This window comes from Brienomyrus brachyistius, chromosome 2 (assembly GCF_023856365.1).
Source record: "Brienomyrus brachyistius isolate T26 chromosome 2, BBRACH_0.4, whole genome shotgun sequence".
Taxonomy (NCBI): domain Eukaryota; kingdom Metazoa; phylum Chordata; class Actinopteri; order Osteoglossiformes; family Mormyridae; genus Brienomyrus; species Brienomyrus brachyistius.
The window spans coordinates 29,507,381-29,518,229 of NC_064534.1; the positions used below are offsets into that span (position 1 = coordinate 29,507,381).

Sequence of the window (10,849 nt, forward strand, 5' to 3'; positions counted from 1 at the left end):
TCCAAGATGTCCACATCCGACCCCATAGTTTATTCTATTAAAAAAATCATTACATTGCCATTGTCAGAAGAATATTTTACCTGAAGTACATTCAGTGCACCTTCATAATGCATTCATAAAGCATTCATGTGTCATGTAAATATATCTTAATATGCTAACATAACAGCTTTAATATACATTAATAAATAGTAAGACTTTACATTAACTGCACCGGCATAATGCCTTTATAATGCATTCGTAGAACATTCACTACGTCTTCATAATGCATTCACAGAACACTCATAAGCAGTCTGTAAATATACCACAACATCCTAGCATATATTAGATAAGGTATACTTACATGCTGCTTAGGAATGTTCTATGAATGCATTATGACGGTAAATATGAAGCAAAACCTACCTCATATGATTATCCATCCATCCATTTTCCAAACCGCTTATCCTATTGGGTCACGGGGAGTCCGGAGCCTATCCCGGAAGCAATGGGCACGAGGCAGGGAACAACCCAGGATGGGGGGCCAGCCCATCGCAGGACACACTCACACACCATTCACTCACACATGCACTCCTACGGGCAATTTAGCAAATCCAATTAGCCTCAGCTCATCTTTGGACTGTAGGGGGAAACTGGAGTACCCGGAGGAAACCCCACAACGACATGAGGAGAACATGCAAACTCCGCACACATGTAACCCAGGCAGAGACTTGAACCTGGGTCCCTGAGGTGTGAGGCAACAGTGCTAACCACTGCACCACCATGCTGCCCCGTTATATGATTATGTTTGTTATTAATGTATATTACAGGTTTCATGTCTTGTACTTTGAAAGCAATATGAATGCAATGCTTTAAGATATGTTAAGGTATACTTACATGCTGCTTATGAATGTTCTATGAATGCGTTATGAAGGTGCAGTTAATGCAAAGTGTTACCTATTAATATTAACATTATCATTTATATGACCTCATTTCTTAGTGGCGATACAAAGAAAATGTAAATCACTGGCTTGTTCCCTTGATTTGACTAATTTGCATCTCTTTCAGGGAAACTAAAGCAGCAAACCCTGTTTGCAGCAGATTTTTAAAGCAGGATGTCTTCTAAAAAATAACACTATACACTAACACTATAGCTGGCGTGATTCATTGTTCACACATGTGAATAGATCGCACCAGCAGTCAATGTCATTTTTATGCTACATGTTAGAGGACTGGCACCATGGGTTTGTTAAGAAATAATGCAGACTTAGCCAGCGAATGCAGGCATATTGAAATCTGCTCCCAATATCCCCAAATGTTCCCCGTACTTTGCCTAATTTATCTGTGGCAGTACTCTTGCCTTTTGTCCTTCATATTTCGTGTTGCTATCATGCTCAAATGGGCCAGGAAAGATTGTATGGACTCCCTCTATCCATACTCATAATCAAAGCACACAAAATAACAAATGATAATGAGATTTAGTCATCATTTCCCAATTGTGTGGGTGGTTTAACTGTCAGTGAGGCAAAATCACGCATTAGAAACAATTTCCAATGACTGGCCATCAACCAGAGCCCATAATTCTGAAACCTAAAAGTCCTGAAGGAGCTTAATGTAAGTGAATTGCCATCTGTAAAACAGGATTGTCCACAAAAAGCATGGTGGATTGTACTGTAGGTGTCATGTGCCCTTAGTGTTTGTGTCCTGCAGTGGACTAATATCCCATCCAAGATGTCTTCTGATTTGTTCCCAGTGCCTGAGGCTCAACCAAACCCTGCACTGGATATTCAGATATGGAAAACAAGTGGATGGGTGAATGGATATCTATAATATGTTTTATGAACATCAGGGTTGCTCAGTGGGTAGCAGCGTTGCTGCAAGCCTCCTGGGTTTATGGTTCGAGTCCCGTATATGGCCAGTGTGTATGGCCTTTGCATGTTCTCCTTATGCATGCAGGTATGTGCCCTGCAATTGACAAGAATCACTTCAAAGCTGTGAAACGTACTAAAGGTCCCTTCAACCTTGACCAGTATAAGTAGTTTTAAAATTAGCAGAATATGCCAAAGATACATGACCAACAGTCCTCCATACTCCAAAGACTCCTACCATACTTCTGCATTATCCTCATTCCATACAGAATGTGTAATGTGTTTACATAAAGTGTTATGTATATATAAGGATACATTTTGTATTTATTTTATATATTTCACCTTTATGATAATCATCTTAGCTTGGTGTGACTGATTTGAATAGCATTTATGATGGAGCGAGATTTGGAAATGCGTCCCTCCAGTGAAGTAGGGTATATTAGTCTGTGTATATGTACATATTCATGCCTATGAACATGATTAAAAAGCTTCAGTATAGTGTTGAGTATTAGGGATGAGAAAAGGAAATAGCAGAGGTAGGTAGAAGGACCTCAGACTGAAAAATCAGCTGTGTGGCAGTACAGTTTATAGCAGATCATCCTTTGTCTGGACCTTTATAAGGCTGTGTGCTTGGCAGTCGTACTACCATGAGCAGTGTGTGTGGAGATCTATCGAAACCTTGCCTGAACATCAGACATAAACAAAAATGTTCTTTCGAAGCTTGCTTACTAATCTTCTCAGATGAAATGATTGTCATAGCGAATGTTTTTGAACTTGTGTCAGTCTGTACATTTGTGGCAAGATGGTGGAGACAAGATGATGTCATGTTTGCGGTTATGCGGGATGCATTAGCTCATCTCATGGGTTTTCCTTCACAGATAGTAATTTTATGAGGACACTGTCTGTCTTGAGTTCGAAAAAGGTTTACGGTGGCATGGAGACATGTTAAGGCTCCCTTTCAGACCATATCTATGAAATAAATCAGTAGCTCATTGATTTAAAATATCGCCATCATTTACTTGATATTCCATCAATCCATCCATCATTCCATTTTTTGAACTTGCTTATCCTATATTCAGGGTTGTGGGGGTCCAGAAATGTATGTGATATATTTAGAGATATTTTAAATGATATATTTTTAACTTTCTACAGAACTATTTTTATACATTTGACCTTTTTTAGGGATTTGGAGCTGTCAGTTTCATTACTTAATTACAGAGAGCCTACCTACCTTCAGATCCATATATAGCTACAGGTATATAGCTTCCTGTAATATTAACTTTAAAGGGCGTAAGAGTCCCACGTTATCTCATACAGATTCACTGTTGTGGAAATACTTACAAGTGGTTGCCATGAGTGTTTGATTTTGATTGATCAGCTGCAGTTTGATTTTCATTTGCATTATACTGGGTCACACGGTAAAGCTCAAACCAGACAGTCTGCCTTCTTTACATTAAATATTGACTCTGACCTTAATTTTATGACTGATTTTCTTTCTCTCTACTCGGGTTTGAATGGGACTTACTCATGGGGCAAAGTGGGCTAACCAGCCCTAAAAAACAGATGCTTTTAGTACTCATAGGACAGGAGGCTGATCTCAGGCCTGCCAGGGCAGGACTCCAGAAAGCAGGAGCTCCAGGAGAATAACGAGTTTTTGGGTGCGGAGAGGGAGACCTTCCTTACTTCTGCAGTTCAGATAGCCTGGAAGAATTAAATCCTAAGGAATGTCGCCTGTTTTAACAAAATAAGAGCAGTGTGAGTTTGGGAAGATATGTCACTGTTTAACGGCGGTTGGCATGAGTCGCCGCGGCTGTTCCCTCCGCTTAATGGTTAGAGGGAAAAAAACCTTAAGAATCATGCACATATTTCACATTGTTTTCTACCAACAGGATTTGAATATTTTCCCCATACATTTGACACAGGGGGGCTGAACCAACCATGAAACCACAAAAATTTAAACAGAATCACAAGGTCTATGCCAAATATCCATCTACCCTTCCACCCTCTTGTCTATCTGTCTCCATTCACTTGTCCAGTATAGGTTCTCATAGGGAACACTCTGGATGGGATGCCGGTTTTAACAAAGAGCTTACACACATATGAAATACTTAATAACATTCTTAAAATTAATTTATTTAAAGTATATTTTGGTGCATGCAGTCTTAGATCTTAGTTTGTAGGTTTGTTTGTTTATTTATTTATTTATATAATTTGAGTGGAGAGAGCTCTCAGACAGCTATCTCAGTTTCTTCATTGCACAGTTTACAAGGCAGCGACTCCCTGCTCTTGTGCAAGAAAAATGTGGAATGTCCTTTGAAAATCCCACACACCTATACCTGGAATTTTTTGCAACTCTCTTGCAACAAAATTGTTGACAGCTTGGCATGTTGCGGGCGGCACGGCCTGGGAGTGGGCCGTGGGAAGGCAGGAATGTAGGCTGTCAGAGCAGAGCTGCAGGAAATCGGCGATTTATGTCGAGCGGGTTTCCTGTATCAGGGCGTTCTGCTCCTTTGAGCTGGTGATCTCATACCAAACGTCTTTGGACTTTTGCTAAATGATTTATGCTGTTTTCATACATGCGGTTTAGGATTTAAGCATGAAGGATTTAAGAGATCCACATTGCTTAAGGGAATAGCAGTGAGAGCATGCACTGACACAAAGATCTGAACCTGCAAGCCTTTGGCTGCATGAGGTTCTGTTACTCATATAACTATAGTAATCTTCAGCTTTTATGGCTCTAACATCTACCTGTTGACTTTAGCAAGGACAAGCAGGGGTGAGTAGAGCTGAAACTCATAATCTGTTTCAAAAGTCTGCTGTTTTCAAGTGCAATAGGCGAAATGTGCAATATCTTGAAACTATGAATGCTGGTCTGCTTGTTTATTTATTGGATTTTTTTTCTTTTATTGTTACTAATTTGTCTATTGTTTTGAAGTTGTGATGCTGGAGAGGATGCACCTTTAAATTCCGTTGCTTTGAAAACAACAATGAAAATTAAGTAGCAAAGGATCTGAAACTGAAGAGACCATGACGACTGTATGGCCACAATTAGCAAACAGAGAAATGCCCCCCAACAGGAAGCACTCTCTAGGACACTCTGTTCTTATTTGGAACAGACCAGCCCTGAAGCTATTTGGAAGAGCAGTGTGTAGCCGAGAGTGTTAAATGCTTCCTTAGTATGACTCAGTTTCAGTGTGAGTAAAAAAAAAAAAAACTTATCTTTATCATGAAAAATTAAAGGACAACTTAATAAAAAAACAAAAAATTTCAATTACTCTAACCAACTCCAGTTGCGCACATTATTAATATACAGGGAAACATTTACGTAATATACCCAGAATACATTTAAACAAATTGAATTTAGCTGCGTCCATTGGCTATCAAGTTATTTTACTGTGTGACTGACGTGCCTGATTATAATCTTCCTCAGGGAGGTGTTTTCCCTACCAATATTTTCCCCAGATGTTGTTATGATGTTAGCATCAGACTCAGCTGTGTGTTTCTCTGCTCCGACACAACTGCAAGTAACTGAAATGGTACAGAATAGAATCTTGTGCTTTTCTTTCACTATGTAGTTGAAAATACTGAAATCTTGGGGTAAGATGAAGAAAACCTGCTTCATGTTGCTTTGACAGAAATATTACAGAAGAATACTGACGGATGAAAATGAATCAATTATCTACCAATGAAAAAGTAAATGAAATGCTGCCCCACTGCTACTAAGCTTCACAAGTGCCTCACAACCATACATTTCTTTGCGGCTACTCAAACTGGGAAGGGCACTGGTGACACATGCAGCTGGGTTTCCCACACCAAAGGCAGTAACACTTATGACATCATAAGTCCAAGAGCAAAGCATTTCTGCAGTGAACATTGCTATCCATGCATAACTTATTTACTATCGTCCACTTTTCACATAACTATGTATATGCATATCACTGGCTTTTATTACACCGACAGGGTAGCCACTCAACACGCAAGAAAAGAGGGAAATGAACTTGCAGTCTCCCATTTTAAACTCCACCCAAAAGAATTCATGCACCCTTACTCCCCCTAATCTCTGTATATTCGTCAGCAAGCTCTCAGCACATGTCAGGTTTTGTCCTGCTCACACCCTGGGCCTCTGTGAATGCAGAGTTACCTCCTCAGGATAGCATCCAGTTTTATCGTCGCTAGTCACCTTTAAGTTATCACTTTTGTGTGTGTTCTGCTTATTCCTCTTAAAACAATGTATTGACCTTCGCCTAGCCTTACACAGGCTGTCACCACAGCAAAGTACATATACAAAAGTCATATATTTTGTGAGAATCACTGTATATAAAGAGACTCAAAAATTAATCGAGTCATCTGAGAATTAACTGTGATTTCAGCATAGGTCAGGAGAAGGAACAGCAGAGAAAAAGCAGACATCTCACTACGGGTCTTTTCCTCTGGGCAAACAGTGGCAAACATACCATAATCAACCGATTCATGGATACCAACATGTTATTTAATTAAAAGGGAATCTTGTCTAATCAGCACCAAACTGATCATCCGAACGTTGCAGTGCAGTGGCATGCATGAGGTGACAGGTTGCTCACCATGGAAACCCAATTCAACCAACAATAACTTCTCTTCCTGATGGTAACAAATGGCATGTCGATTTCTCCGAGACTGCAACATGTCCGGGCGTGAACAGGGACGTGTATGAGAGGACGGGGGCAATTATAAATAAATACATCCTCCAAAGGATGGTTGATTCCTGGAAAATACATTTTGTAACAAAATTTTGCAGCCTTATCAAGAGAAATTTGCTAAGGATATAGCAAAAAAAATCTGGAATTATCCATCCTGCCACGGAACCGGAATAATCAAACTGACTATGATTTTCTAGTCTACAGCACTCTGGAATTGTACAATTAATGAGAGCACATGACAAAGACTATCTTAGCCAGTTGAGATTGTGCCTAAATTTTCATACTCCAAAAAAATGCATATAAACACCAAAGTATGAATTTGGGCAGCATATATAGTGCTGGTTATGGAAACATCCTGGAGTTATGGACAGGCTGAGTTTGCTAATTTTGAGGCCTTGTCATATGCGTGTGCACAAGTACACATAATTACCTGTGCTAATGTTTATAAAATGCATCCAAAGTAGGTAGGAGTGCCTTTTGAGTAAATAGGGCATGTCAAGTTTTTATTAGTGCTGCCTAGTTCACACAAAGCATTTTTTTCATTTTTCAAATACTGGTGAAGTTTCGATCGACTGAAATACTCATTCAGCTTTATGACTATCTCCCAAAAAGTGCATGAGCCCATTTCGCCCTGTTTCCCCTTTAATTTTGTAAATAATTGCCATCAAACCTCTATTGACATAACAGGCTGTTGGGAAACTTTGAAGGCTGACCAAAAATGTTCCTGGACACACCCTTGTGGAGAAGTGATATTTTCTCGGAGCTTTAAATTAATGTGTGTAAACATGCCTATTCTGGCACGCGGCCAGAGAAGGGTAGTTAGCAAATTCCAGAAGGACAGTGTTGCCACAAGTCTCCACCCAACCACCCCCAGTGACTGCTACTGTTGACGTTTCAACACTTTTCTGGTGGAAATCGGGCTGAGATCCTCTGCTTCCATGTAGAGGAAGATGCCTGAATCCTGTCAGTTTATTACCCCCCAGTTGCAATTCTTTGTACTGGAAGAGACTGGATTGATGGATTTATCCTACAGGTAACCCAGTGAACCTAACGAACACATCTAAATCCTCAAGGCATAATGAATAATAACTTGCGTGTCGCATCTCTTTAACTTCATTATATTCTAAAGAACTTCTTGTCAACTGCAGGCTATAATTAGATTAATAAGTATCATTAATTGTTCAGAATACTGGTTGTTTCCTTAATTATAAGTTTAGTAAGCATTTTAAATTATGTAATGTTTAGGGTTGGTTGCCATTGTGAGGATCATTTGATTTATACCCCAAAGCTGTATTAGTTACATTATATAGAAGGAATGTCAAAAATGAATGAAAAAGGAATTTGGTTCAGTAGTCAACTCCAACTGTCATTCAATCTTTGTACTTCAGGAAGCAGTGCATTTTGACAGACTGCCAATGCGTTCTCAAAAGTGGTGTTTGGGGCAGCCTTGAAAGGTTTAATTCATACTTTCTACTGACATCCTCTCCAGGAAGAATTACAGCGTTGTCTTTCTGCTTGCCAGCATACGTACTTGACTGGAAAGCCAAACAGGTGAGGGTTACCATACTTTGCATGCTCACATCAAATTTGCTCTTTTAAAAGGAAAACCAAGTAACATCATTTGCATTGACTTTCCAGGACAGTAATTGAGCACAAACCAGTCCATGGAAACCATAAGGATCAACTGGGTTAACGTTTCTGAAGATAGTATGAAGACTACTCAAAAAAAAAAACCTATGAATTGTGAGCTTTTCCCTTGTTTTTGCAAAAATGTTCAAGAGTTTCGGTCAATGTGAAATGTGCCTGAGAAATGTACAGACGCAAACTTTAAACAGGTAATGCCACATGCCAATTGTACTTTTGGAGAGCACAAATTCACAAGTTAAGTCACCCCCTGTGACGTGTCCTGTGACTGTAAAATCCCCTGAGGCTAAATAAGGAAACAGGGACACTAAATACTTATACACATACATGAATACACACACTTGCATCACACATCATGAGCTTCCCAAATACAGGAAGCCTCTGTGCTCAGTAAGCATGAGAGATCATTCAGTTCTCACCCTTCCCTTATTTGTGCTTCAGATCTGTCCATTGTGGTTACCGTCTGGATATTTTCAATACAAAAGAACAACTGGTACAATATGCATAAACATGTTTGCATTTGGCACTCACCTTTCCTAAGTATGGCCTTTAATTGCTGAGCTCAGAGAATTAAAATATGAATATGTTGAAAACAAAGCTTTAAATGTGGATTAGCAATTTGGTTACACTTTCTAAACACTAAACGTGCAATACGGCCTGGAGAAGATGATTTTTTTTTTATCCATATATCCATGTCTTATAACTTCCTTTCCTGGTCAAGGTCATGGAAGAGCCAAATGCTAATACCTGAAGATGCAGACGATGTTCACTTTATTAGGTAGACTTAGCTGGTGCTGCATAGGGTACTTCAAGGGTAGATGAGTAATGCATTTTATTCTGCAGCATAACCATGATCCTAAACATGCTAAAAGAGTGTAACAAATAAAAGATTATGAGGAAGAAATTCTATGTTTAAAATTTCTACCCCAACAAAAGAGCTGTGACCTGAATGAATCTGTGCTTACAAGACTGGACCAGCAGAAGCAGGTGTGTAAAATTTATATTTTACATATATACAGTCATATGGTAATGAAGGCTGGTACTCTTGGACACATTGGAAGGGTACAAACCATAAACATACATAGGAATACTCTACCCCAGTAATCAGCCTGATTAGTTGTGCAGCACTGCCAGAGCTACTGTATGGGTAAGTCTCTTGATTCAATTTGTCTGTTGGACTGGGGCTGGTATCCCAACGTCAGGCTCACACTCACCGCCAGCTAACTGCAAAACTCTCACCACACTGTCCTGAAAGTATTGGTAGCTGGATGGGTTCTCTTCCCTAGGGACTGTGTCATGACTCTATGGACATACGGTGCTAAGGTACTTTAAGGCGATGGGATATACAGTGAGGGCTCCAGCATACTAGTTCCCCTTTATTCCATAGAAAAATTGCATCATGCACATACAGCTAGGGGTGTCCTAACACACTGGAATCTCGAGGTGAGTTAATCACTAAGAATTGCATGTATTCTTTATGCAAGACACGTACCTGCAGGGTGACAGTCACGGTGTGTTGCAAAATGAGACCTGATCTCATGGGTATTCCGCCAAGCATAAATCAAAGGGGAGGCCTGATCTGATTAAGGGGAATCTCTAATTTCTTAACTGAACATCAGTGAAATTACCAGCAGCACTGGAGTTAACAAGGGAATAAAGGGAGATTTGAAACAGTGTTAAAATAAACCCTGATGGGTAGACTTAAATGCTTCTGGGGTGTACTTACTGTAACAGGGTCGAGACTCTGAAAATGGTCAGAGAACTGGGACTCAGAAGACAAAACAGGCTTCTTCTAGTGTCAAAGGGCACTTGTCCAATCCAAGACTCTTCTAATTAATAGCAATATAACAAAAAGGATCTTGTTTGTGTTGGTGTTAAACTTCTCAGGGTTATTCTCGATGTACAGGAGACAATGGCTGCAGGAATCTCTTGCACTTTTCAGGATTCCCATCATACCATTCTGGCAATGCAATGGTGTTATAGGAATTTGAGGACCAGTGATGGTATAGATCAGAATTTGTGAACACAGTCCTCGGGGCCCCCCGGACAGTCCACATTTTTGCTCCCTCCCTGCTCCCAGCCAAACAGGACATAGCTGTACTAGGAATTCAGTGTGGACTGTCTGGGGCTCCCTGAGGCCTGGGCTGAGAAATACTGGTATAAATGATGTAACCGGTGGGTGCTTGTGTGATGTTGATGGAGGAGCTGAAACTAACCTTGGTAAAGGGTCAGAGCTGCTGGAGCATCTCTCTCAAGGTTTCTTCTAGGTAGGTTAAGACAGTGTGAAGCTCCGCTGAATCTACCTCAAGAGGTAGAAGTATTCTGTTATCTCCCATGTAGAGGTCTATTTTGCCAATAAAAAAAAGACAGAATCCAAGCTCAGAGTCATTAAATACTCAAGACCTTAGCAAACTGGAGTGTAAATATAGCAGAATCAGAATCCGAAAGTTGAAGTCAAACAACAAGGCAATATGTGTGAAAACACAGGTAACACTAGCAGAGAAACTCACATTATGGTCACTTAGACCAGTAACAAACTTGCAATACCTTGCAAGGAACAATCTGATGGATGACCAGTACAAGGTAGCCGGTTGTGTTGATGTAAATGAAATAAACATACACCAGAAAACATCCAATAAAAACAAAACCCATGTGGTAGTCATGTAGCCTTATAAGGATGCTATAAAC

The 10,849-nt window shown here is 39.9% G+C and overlaps 1 long non-coding RNA gene across 1 annotated transcript; it reads left to right on the forward strand.

Annotated features, from left to right (window-relative positions):
• Positions 1-4,361: 4,361 nt before the first annotated feature.
• LOC125728314 (uncharacterized) lies at positions 4,362-9,102 on the forward strand. The gene is made up of 3 exons (XR_007389023.1): positions 4,362-4,617; positions 8,007-8,068; positions 8,156-9,102. It is a non-coding gene; the product is annotated as an uncharacterized LOC125728314 (long non-coding RNA).
• Positions 9,103-10,849: the final 1,747 nt, after the last annotated feature.